Genomic DNA, 9,294 nt, shown 5'->3' on the forward strand with positions numbered 1-9,294 from the left:
AGGGGGAGCTGCCCCCAGAACAGCGGCACGGTCAGACCGCGCTCCCCTCTCGTTCAAGCGCCGCCGAAACGGCCTTGCGTGGGCAGATAAAGTGGCTTTAAGCCCAGTGCTCGCGGTCGCGCGGGTTGTCCTTGGATCCCTGAGGATCCTCGGAGCCCGCGTGCCGCCGGCACCCACTCACCATCTTTCGCTCCTACTTCCCACCTCGAGGCGGGACGGTCTTGCCGTCCCCCTCCGGGGGATTACTTCGCCGACCTGGACACCTCAGGCCGACGACGTTATCTCCGAGATCCGGCCGCTGCCAGGAAGAGCCGGTCCAATCACAGGCGAGATTACGCCTTCCGCAGAGCCCCGTTCATCTGGTTCATTCTTAATGCCTTCCTTTTATTAATTTTTGATGCGTCTTCCCCTCATTCGGGGGGAGACGGTGCGACTTTCGCCGACCGGTCCCCCCTCAGGTTGACGTCATCTATTTTTCAGTCATCAGTAGTGGTCACATATTATGATGCGTCTTCCCCCTCATGCGGGGGGAGTCGGTGCGACTTTCGCCGACCGGTCCCCCCTCAGGTTGACGTCATCTATTTTTCAGTCATCAGTAGAGGTTGTATTATCATGAATGACCAGACACGGGTACTTCCACGAGAAGGCGGTCCACTCGCAAGCGAGATTACGCACTCCCCCAGAGCCAGCAACCGTACTCGGTTTCTTAATGCCTTCCTTCTCTGTTCGGTCACTCTCGGTGCCGTTAATGATCCTTCCGCAGGTTCACCTACGGAAACCTTGTTACGACTTTTACTTCCTCTAAATGATCAAGTTCGGGCATCTTCCCGGTGGAATCGAAGGGCCGAAACCCCGCGCCCACCGGTCCGAAGACCTCACTAAATCATTCAATCGGTAGTAGCGACGGGCGGTGTGTACAAAGGGCAGGGACGTAATCAACGCGAGCTTATGACTCGCGCTTACTGGGAATTCCTCGTTCATGGGGAACAATTGCAAGCCCCAATCCCTAGCACGAAGGAGGTTCAGCGGGTTACCCGGACCTTTCGGCCAGGGAGGACACGCTGATTCCTTCAGTGTAGCGCGCGTGCGGCCCAGAACATCTAAGGGCATCACAGACCTGTTATTGCTCAATCTCGTGCGGCTAGAAGCCGCCTGTCCCTCTAAGAAGATTAGGAGTCGCCGGTAGCACAGAGGATACCGGATGCGACTATTTAGCAGGCTAGAGTCTCGTTCGTTATCGGAATTAACCAGACAAATCGCTCCACCAACTAAGAACGGCCATGCACCACCACCCACCGAATCAAGAAAGAGCTCTCAATCTGTCAATCCTCCCGGTGTCTGGGCCTGGTGAGGTTTCCCGTGTTGAGTCAAATTAAGCCGCAGGCTCCACTCCTGGTGGTGCCCTTCCGTCAATTCCTTTAAGTTTCAGCTTTGCAACCATACTTCCCCCGGAACCCAAAAGCTTTGGTTTCCCGGAAGCCGCCCGCCGAGTCATCGGAGGAACTTCGGCGGATTGCTGGCTGGCATCGTTTATGGTTAGAACTAGGGCGGTATCTGATCGCCTTCGAACCTCTAACTTTCGTTCTTGATCAGAGAAAACATTCTTGGCAAATGCTTTCGCTTCTGTCCGTCTTGCGACGATCCAAGAATTTCACCTCTAACGTCGCAATACGAATGCCCCCGTCTGTCCCTTTTGATCATTACCTCGGGGCTTCCGAAAACCAACAAAATAGAACCGAGGTCCTATTCCATTATTCCATGCACTCGGTATTCAGGCGGCTGCTGCCTGCTTTAAGCACTCTAATTTGTTCAAAGTAAAAGTGCCGGCCCATCGTGACACTCGGTCAAGAGCACCGCGACGGGATTGTGTAGGCCCTCCCCGAGACGACCCGAGGCGTGGGAGCGTCGCCGCCCCCATCGCCCGCGGGCGCCGGCTCGGGCCACCGGCAGGACGTCCGCACGTGCGTGCCAGTTAGACACCGACGGGCGGTGAACCGGCAGCGTGGGACACAAGTCCGACTACGAGCTTTTTAACCGCAACAGCTTTAATATACGCTATTGGAGCTGGAATTACCGCGGCTGCTGGCACCAGACTTGCCCTCCAATGGATACTCGTTAAAGTCTTTAGAGTGTACTCATTCCGATTACGGGGCCTCGGATGAGTCCCGTATCGTTATTTTTCGTCACTACCTCCCCGTGCCGGGAGTGGGTAATTTGCGCGCCTGCTGCCTTCCTTGGATGTGGTAGCCGTTTCTCAGGCTCCCTCTCCGGAATCGAACCCTGATTCCCCGTTACCCGTTACAACCATGGTAGGCGCAGAGCCTACCATCGACAGTTGATAAGGCAGACATTTGAAAGATGCGTCGCCGGTTCGTAGACCGTGCGATCCGCCTCCATTTATTCAGAGTCACCAAGGCAAACGGCCGCGTGAGCGACCGATTGGTTTTGATCTAATAAAAGCGTCCCGACCGTCTCCGGTCGGGACTCGGTTGCATGTATTAGCTCTAGAATTACCACAGTTATCCAAGTAACTGTCCACCATCTAAGGAACCATAACTGATTTAATGAGCCATTCGCGGTTTCACCTTAATTTGGCTTGCACTGAGACATGCATGGCTTAATCTTTGAGACAAGCATATGACTACTGGCAGGATCAACCAGGGAACCGAAGACTCACTTGGAGCTCGTTCCTCCCCCTCCACGCGGTCCCGGATGGGTCCGGCGAGGGGGTCCAGTTCATACTTCAACGCTCGCACTCCGTGCGCCCCTGCGAGCAGGGGCCACTTCGTGCCGTTAGGGGGACGCCACGTGAGCGCCCCCAGAACCGTGGTGCCATTAGGGCACCCTTCCCTCTCTTCACTCGACATGCATAAGCGCCGAAGCGCCGTTTGGCATCGCGAGTCTAGCACGCGCCCGGACTACGAGTGAGTCGGTTGCAGTGTGTCCACGATACGCCGCCTATAGACCGTGTCCGGGGGACAGAGGGCCGCGGCATCGCGGTGGCGAAGGGTTTGCCGGGAAGGGGAACGAAGCCGGCCTTTTTCGTAAAATCGTTCCCCTGTTGCTTGCCGGGAAGGTGGACGAACCCGGTCTCTCTCGTAAAATCGTCCACCTGCTGCTTGCCGGGAAGGGGAACAAAGCCGGTCTTTTTCGTAAAATCGTTCCCCTGTTGCTTGCCGGGAAGGTGGACGAACCCGGTCTTTATCGTCAAATCGTCCACCTGCTGGTTGCCGGGAAGGGGAACGAAGCCGGCCTTTTTCGTAAAATCGTTCCCCTGTTGCTTGCCGGGAAGGAGGACGAACCCGGTCTTTATCGTCAAATCGTCCTCCTGTTGCTTGCCGGAAAGGGGAACGAAGCCGGCCTTTTTCGTAAAATCGTTCCCCTGTTGCTTGCCGGGAAGGTGGACGAACCCGGTCTCTCTCGTAAAATCGTCCACCTGCTGCTTGCCGGGAAGGGGAACGAAGCCGGTCTTTTTCGTAAAATCGTTCCCCTGTTGCTTGCCGGGAAGGTGGACGAACCCGGTCTCTCTCGTAAAATCGTCCACCTGCTGCTTGCCGGGAAGGGGAACGAAGCCGGTCTTTTTCGTAAAATCGTTCCCCTGTTGCTTGCCGGGAAGGTGGACGAACCCGGTCTTTATCGTCAAATCGTCCACCTGCTGCTTGCCGGGAAGGGGAACGAAGCCGGCCTTTTTCGTAAAATCGTTCCCCTGTTGCTTGCCGGGAAGGAGGACGAACCCGGTCTTTAACGTCAAATCGTCCTCCTGTTGCTTGCCGGAAAGGGGAACGAAGCCGGCCTTCTTCGTAAAATCGTTCCCCTGTTGCTTGCCGGGAAGGTGGACGAACCCGGTCTTTCTCGTAAAATCGTCCACCTGCTGCTTGCCGGGAAGGGGAACGAAGCCGGCCTTTTTCGTAAAATCGTTCCCCTGCCGGGCGGAGGACGGACCCGGGCTTTTCTTCCGTCAGTTGTGTCCTCCTGATGTATCCAGACACCACCCAAGGCTCAGGAATCGTCTTATGCGGAAAAAGGGCCAATTTATCAGCGACGCATCCGTTAGTTCAACTAGAGGAAGTGTGAAATTTTCCTACAAAATAAGGTGCCAGCGCGGCGTTTTCAGGGGAGACTCGTAACGTCTGAGCCTCAGAGAGCGCGACCCGGCCGAATGCGAGCGGCAGGTCCCCTAAAATCGGCCTACCTAACACGCACGGATGGGACTTTGAAATCTGAAGACGTGGAGGGCACGAACGGGAATATATATGCGGCAGAAGCCAGAGACACCGCCGGCAGCCTCACCGTGACCGCACGAGAAGTCGTCACTTGCGCCAATCTTGCACTCGAGTGCCGAGTCACCTACGAGCAGACCCCTGCTTCTGCCTGTCCATTGAGGGCAGCCGAGCACGCGATTCCCCAGGAGACGGACTTCTGTACACTTGTGCCCCTCTTGCCCTAAACGGGGTTCGAGCAGCGCGGGGAGAGGAATTCAGTCCCCGGCGGATGCGCGCTCGTTCTAAGTGCAGCTTCCGAGAGGCCGCCCGTGAAGGCCATCACTTGTGCCACTCTTGCACTCGGAATCGAGTGCCGACTCGAACCGGAGCCTCCGCCGGCCACTGCGTGGGTTGACGGGCGCCGACCCCGATGAAGACGGCGATCGGTGCACATGTGCCCCCCATGCCCTAAACGGGGTTCGAGCAGCGCGGGGAGAGGAATTCAGTCCCCGGCGGATGCGCGCTCGTTCTAAGTGCAGCTTCCCAGAGGCCGCCCGTTAAGGCCTTCACATGTGCCACTCTTGCACTCGTAGATGAGTGCCGACTCGAGCCCGAGTCTCCGCCGGACACCGCGCGTGATGACGTGCGCCAACCCCGATGGACACGGCGGTCGGTGCACTTGTGCTCCACTTGCCCTAAACGGTTGCAAGTAGAGCGGGCCGAGGCCAGCAGTCCCCCGGCGGATGCGCGCTGGTTCTAAGTGCAGCTTCCCAGAGGCCGCCCGTGAAGGCCGTCACGTGTGCCGCTCTTGCACTCGGAATCGAGTGCCGACTCGAACCGGAGCCTCCGCCGGCCACTGCGTGGGTTGACGGGCGCCGTCCCCGATGAAGACGGCGATCGGTGCACATGTGCCCCTCTTGCCCTAAACGGGGTTCGAGCAGCGCGGGGAGAGGTCTTCAGTCTCCCGCGGATGCACGCTGGTACTAAGGGCCGGCTCACAGAAGCCACCTGTAAAGGCCGTCACATGTGCCACTCTTGCACTCGTAGTCGAGGGCCGACTCGAGCCCGAGCCTCCGCCGGACACCGCGCGTGTTGACGTGCGCCAACCCCGATGGACACGGCGGTCGGTGCATTTGTGCCCCACTTGCACTAAACGGTTGCAAGTACACCGGGCCGAGGAAAGCATTCCCCCGCGGTTGTCCGCTGGTACTAAGTGCAGCTTCCCAGAGGCCGCCCGTGAAGGCCGTCACGTGTGCCACTCTTGCACTCGGAATCGAGTGCCGACTCGAACCGGAGCCTCCGCCGGCCACTGCGCGGGTTGACGGGCGCCGACCCCGTTGAAGACGGCGATCGGTGCACATGTGCCACTCTTGCCCTAAACGGGGATCGAGCGGCGCGGGACGAGGCCTGCAGTCCCCCGCGTTGCCCGGTGGTACTGAGGGCAATCTCCCAGAGGCCGCCCGTGAAGGCCGTTACTTGTGTCACTCTTGCACTCAGTGCCCTGTGCCGACTCGAACCCGAGACTCGGCCGGTCTTCGCAGGCAACAGCGCGGGTTGACCACAAATTACACGGCGGTCGATACACTTGTGCCCCTCTTGCCCTAAACGGTCGCAAGTAGCGCGGGCCGAGGCCTGCAGTCCCTCGCTGTTGTCCGCTGGTACTAGGGGCAGCTTCCCAGAGGCCGCCCGTGAAGACCATCACTTGTGCCACTCTTGCACTCAGGCTCGAGTGCCGACTCGAACCCGAGACTCGACCAGTCTTCGCCGGCCACTGAGCGGGGTGACGGGCGCCGACCCCAAAGGACACGGCGGTCGGTGCACTTGTGCCACTCTTGCCCTAAACGGGGATCGAGCGGCGCGGGTCGAGGCCTGCAGTCCCCCGCGTTGCCCGGTGGTACTGAGGGCAATCTCCCAGAGGCCGCCCGTGAACGCCGTTACTTGTGTCACTCTTGCACTCAGTGTCCTGTGCCGACTCGAACCCGAGACTCGGCCGGTCTTCGCCGGCCACTGAGCGGGGTGACGGGCGCCGACCCCAAAGGAAACGGCGGTCGGTGCACTTGTGCCACTCTTGCCCTAAACTGCCTCAGCCAACGCGGGGCGGAAGCGCGAATGGCCTGCCGGCGACAGGGTCCCCGGCGGCCGGTAGTCCAATCTCAGACTTCCCCCTGCTCGAGGAGAGCCTCGCTCGCCAAGCTCATATACTATAGTCTGGACCCCCCTTATCTCAGCATTCGTCAGTCACGGAAGAGGCAGAGCCGCGGACACCGGCGGATGGCCCCTCGGCTGCCGCCAGAAATTTTAATTAAGTTTTTCTCTTCCTTAATCATTTCCGATCATACTAAATTTTGTATATGTTAGAATACATACACATACTTACTTATATAACCGCTTTATTTAATATTTTTCTGCACTTTAGAAATTTTCGGACTTAGCCGCTGAAGCGACTCAAGTAACACGCACGGTGGGACATAGCCGCAGAACTGGTTTCATGTACCACGCACCACGGGACATAGCCGCAGAATTCGTACCGTCCAAGTAAGGCCCAGCTAACACAGCGGAAATTTATTTTTAGTCAATTAACGGCATTACTATGCACAGCAAGGCCAACTTTCTTCAATTATGAATATTTTTCTGCATTTTGGAAATTTTCGGACTTAGCCGCTGAAGCGACTCAACTAACACGCACGGTCGGACATAGCCGCAGAACTGGTTTCAAGTACCACGCACCACGGGACATAGCCGCAGAATTCGTACCGTCCAAGTAAGGCCCACCTAACACAGCGGAAATTTATTTTTAATCTATTAACGATATTATTAAGCACAGCAAGGCCAACTTTCTTCAATTATGTATATTTTTCTGCATTTTGGAAATTTTCGGACTTAGCCGCTGAAGCGACTCAAGTAACACGCACGGTGGGACATAGCCGCAGAACTGATTTCAAGTACCACGCACCACGGGACATAGCCGCAGAATTCGTACCGTCCAAGTAAGGCCCACCTAACACAGCGGTAATTTATTTTTAATCTATTAACGATTTTATTAAGCACAGCAAGCCCAATTTTCTTCAATTATGTGTATTTTTCTGCATTTTGGAAATTTTTTGGACTTAGCCGCTGAAGCGACTCAACTAACACGCACGGTCGGACATAGCCGCAGAACTGATTTCAAGTACCACGCACCACGGGACATAGCCGCAGAATTCGTCCCGTCCAAGTAAGGCCCACCTAACACAGCGGAAATTTATTTTTAGTCAATTAACGGCATTACTATGCACAGCAAGGCCAACTTTCTTCAATTATGAATATTTTTCTGCATTTTGGAAATTTTCGGACTTAGCCGCTGAAGCGACTCAACTAACACGCACGGTCGGACATAGCCGCAGAACTGGTTTCAAGTACCACGCACCACGGGACATAGCCGCAGAATTCGTACCGTCCAATTAAGGCCCACCTAACACAGCGGAAATTTATTTTTAATCTATTAACGATATTATTAAGCACAGCAAGGCCAACTTTCTTCAATTATGTATATTTTTCTGCATTTTGGAAATTTTCGGACTTAGCCGCTGAAGCGACTCAAGTAACACGCACGGTGGGACATAGCCGCAGAACTGATTTCAAGTACCACGCACCACGGGACATAGCCGCAGAATTCGTACCGTCCAAGTAAGGCCCAGCTAACACAGCGGAAATTTATTTTTAATCTATTAACGATATTATTAAGCACAGCAAGCCCAATTTTCTTCAATTATGTGTATTTTTCTGCATTTTGGAAATTTTTTGGACTTAGCCGCTGAAGCGACTCAACTAACACGCACGGTCGGACATAGCCGCAGAACTGGTTTCAAGTACCACGCACCACGGGACATAGCCGCAGAATTCGTACCGTCCAAGTAAGGCCCAGCTAACACAGCGGAAATTTATTTTTAGTCAATTAACGGCATTACTATGCACAGCAAGGCCAACTTTCTTCAATTATGAATATTTTTCTGCATTTTGGAAATTTTCGGACTTAGCCGCTGAAGCGACTCAAGTAACACGCACGGTGGGACATAGCCGCAGAACTGGTTTCAAGTACCACGCACCACGGGACATAGCCGCAGAATTCGTACCGTCCAAGTAAGGCCCACCTAACACAGCGGAAATTTATTTTTATTCTATTAACGATATTATTAAGCACAGCAAGGCCAACTTTCTTCAATTATGTATATTTTTCTGCATTTTGGAAATTTTCGGACTTAGCCGCTGAAGCGACTCAACTAACACGCACGGTCGGACATAGCCGCAGAACTGGTTTCAAGTACCACGCACCACGGGACATAGCCGCAGAATTCGTACCGTCCAAGTAAGGCCCAGCTAACACAGCGGAAATTTATTTTTAATCTATTAACGATATTATTAAGCACAGCAAGCCCAATTTTCTTGAATTATGTGTATTTTTCTGCATTTTGGAAATTTTTTGGACTTAGCCGCTGAAGCGACTCAACTAACACGCACGGTCGGACATAGCCGCAGAACTGGTTTCAAGTACCACGCACCACGGGACATAGCCGCAGAATTCGTACCGTCCAAGTAAGGCCCACCTAACACAGCGGAAATTTATTTTTATTCTATTAACGATATTATTAAGCACAGCAAGGCCAACTTTCTTCAATTATGTATATTTTTCTGCATTTTGGAAATTTTTTGGACTTAGCCGCTGAAGCGACTCAACTAACACGCACGGTCGGACATAGCCGCAGAACTGGTTTCAAGTACCACGCACCACGGGACATAGCCGCAGAATTCGTACCGTCCAAGTAAGGCCCACCTAACACAGCGGAAATTTATTTTTAATCTATTAACGATATTATTAAGCACAGCAAGCCCAATTTTCTTCAATTATGTGTATTTTTCTGCATTTTGGAAATTTTTTGGACTTAGCCGCTGAAGCGACTCAACTAACACGCACGGTCGGACATAGCCGCAGAACTGGTTTCAAGTACCACGCACCACGGGACATAGCCGCAGAATTCGTACCGTCCAAGTAAGGCCCACCTAACACAGCGGAAATTTATTTTTAGTCAATTAACGGCATTACTATGCACAGCAA

At 54.3% G+C, this 9,294-nt stretch overlaps 1 non-coding gene across 1 annotated transcript; it reads right to left on the bottom strand.

Moving 5' to 3' along the window:
* Positions 1-746: 746 nt before the first annotated feature.
* LOC147870438 (small subunit ribosomal RNA) lies at positions 747-2,664 on the bottom strand. The gene has a single exon (XR_015533425.1). It is a non-coding gene; the product is annotated as a small subunit ribosomal RNA (ribosomal RNA).
* Positions 2,665-9,294: the final 6,630 nt, after the last annotated feature.

Source organism: Zootermopsis nevadensis, unplaced genomic scaffold (assembly GCF_977971745.1).
Source record: "Zootermopsis nevadensis isolate Lab colony 2312 unplaced genomic scaffold, Znev_1.0 Znev_ptg000252l, whole genome shotgun sequence".
Taxonomy (NCBI): Eukaryota; Metazoa; Arthropoda; class Insecta; order Blattodea; family Termopsidae; genus Zootermopsis; species Zootermopsis nevadensis.